This window comes from Schistocerca cancellata, unplaced genomic scaffold, assembly GCF_023864275.1.
Source record: "Schistocerca cancellata isolate TAMUIC-IGC-003103 unplaced genomic scaffold, iqSchCanc2.1 HiC_scaffold_236, whole genome shotgun sequence".
Classification (NCBI taxonomy): Eukaryota; Metazoa; Arthropoda; class Insecta; order Orthoptera; family Acrididae; genus Schistocerca; species Schistocerca cancellata.
In genome coordinates, this window is record NW_026046258.1 from 42,501 (window position 1) to 45,000 (window position 2,500).

Below are 2,500 nucleotides of genomic sequence, written 5' to 3' on the forward strand. Positions count from 1 at the left end.
GCGCGCAGCGCCGTCCTAAGTACTTGGTCGGGTTCGAGAGAGGCGCAATCGCCCGGAGTTAGGCGAGTAGACGCTTTAGGTGCGACCACCCGTGCTCCCAACTGAGCTTGCCGCTGCCGACAGAGGCCCGGGAGCGTGCTGTCGTGGCATTGCCGGCGGGAGACAACACGCGCCACCTACGGTGACCGGCAGCTCCAACGCCAGCGCCACAGAAGGGCAAAGGCCCCACGTGGGTGCCGAAGCGAACTCTCCCAGCACAGCGCACGTGCCAACACGTCCGCACAACTGCGATACAAACCACCAGCGAGAACCGCTGGGGCGACCGAGCAGCAGACGGCGTCGCGGCGCCGAGTGCCGGGCGGCGGCGCATCCTCAACGCACACAGTCCTCAATCGGACCAGCACACTGCAGATGTCCACCGCGCTTCGCACCGGGTCCGCGAGGACCCACTTTGGCTGCACGGCGCCGCGCGCAGGGTGCCCCGGCGCGCAGCTGCGCCGCCTGCCGCGTCCGTCGGCCGGCGCGCCTGCCACTGGGCGCCCCCACCAGCCGGCTGTAGCGCGTGCGCCCACGCACCGCGCGGCCAGCACGCCGGGCGGCCCCCCCTCACCGGCCGGGGACAGTCCCACCCACCCACAGCCGCGTATCGCTTCACACCCAGATTCACATTCACGTTCGTTGGTATGGTGGGGACCGCTTCGTAGCTGTACCGATCGTTGCCCTCACAGATGTACCTCCAGCAAGATCAACCGCACCACAACGGGTTACCAGTTGTTCATTTGCGTAACGTCACCAGTAAACGTACACGTCCATCCCCGTTTGCAAAGTCAACTATTATTGCATGCCTGCCTGTCAGGTGTCAAGACACACTACATTCGCTCACATCCACGCAACAAAATGTGCCCGACTAGAGGGCACGTGGAAGGTGCCCCCGTACATATGCGATCTCCATTGCGCGACCAACTGTCAACCGGCCTCTGTAGCATGTCGCAGATGTGGAACGCGGGGCACCGTGCTATCACATTGTGTGAGAAGAGACTACTACGTCTGCATACACGCGCCACTACATGAACAGACGGCTCATGCTGATCGCCATCCACTGCGTCCATTACTCCCACACGTCTCTATGGCGTACCACACTGCAATGCAGCTGTTATGGGGAGATGACACATAGCTGTGTACACAACATTCTGAGCCGGTTGCGGTTGGACAACAATACATTAATGTAACGTGTCATATGCCAATTACAGAGCAGGGTAAGGCACAACGTGGGTTAGGTTAAGGCACAACGTGGGTTAGGTTAAGGCACAACGTGGGTTAGGTTAAGGCACAACGTGGGTTAGGTTAAGGCACAACGTGGGTTAGGTTAAGGCACAACGTGGGTTAGGTTAAGGCACAACGTGGGTTAGGTTAAGGCACAACGTGGGTTAGGTTAAGGCACAACGTGGGTTAGGTTAAGGCACAACGTGGGTTAGGTTAAGCCACAACGTGGGTTAGGTTAAGCCACAACGTGGGTTAGGTTAAGCCACAACGTGGGTTAGGTTAAGCCACAACGTGGGTTAGGTTAAGCCACAACGTGGGTTAGGTTAAGCCACAACGTGGGTTAGGTTAAGCCACAACGTGGGTTAGGTTAAGGCACAACGTGGGTTAGGTTAAGGCACAACGTGGGTTAGGTTAAGGCACAACGTGGGTTAGGTTAAGGCACAACGTGGGTTAGGTTAAGGCACAACGTGGGTTAGGTTAAGCCACAACGTGGGTTAGGTTAAGCCACAACGTGGGTTAGGTTAAGCCACAACGTGGGTTAGGTTAAGCCACAACGTGGGTTAGGTTAAGCCACAACGTGGGTTAGGTTAAGCCACAACGTGGGTTAGGTTAAGCCACAACGTGGGTTAGGTTAAGCCACAACGTGGGTTAGGTTAAGCCACAACGTGGGTTAGGTTAAGCCACAACGTGGGTTAGGTTAAGCCACAACGTGGGTTAGGTTAAGCCACAACGTGGGTTAGGTTAAGCCACAACGTGGGTTAGGTTAAGCCACAACGTGGGTTAGGTTAAGCCACAACGTGGGTTAGGTTAAGCCACAACGTGGGTTAGGTTAAGCCACAACGTGGGTTAGGTTAAGGCACAACGTGGGTTAGGTTAAGGCACAACGTGGGTTAGGTTAAGGCACAACATGGGGGTAGATTGCGGTACAAATTGCGTTACATTGCGGTGCAAATTGCGTTACATTGCGGTGCAAATTGCGTTACATTGCGGTGCAAATTGCGTTACATTGCGGTGCAAATTGCGTTACATTGCGGTGCAAATTGAGTTACATTGCGGTGCAAATTGAGTTACATTGCGGTGCAAATTGAGTTACATTGCGGTGCAAATTGAGTTACATTGCGGTGCAAATTGAGTTACATTGCGGTGCAAATTGAGTTACATTGCGGTGCAAATTGAGGTAGGTTAAGGTGCAACACAGGTTAGGTTAAGGTGACATAGGTTAGGTTAAGGTGACATA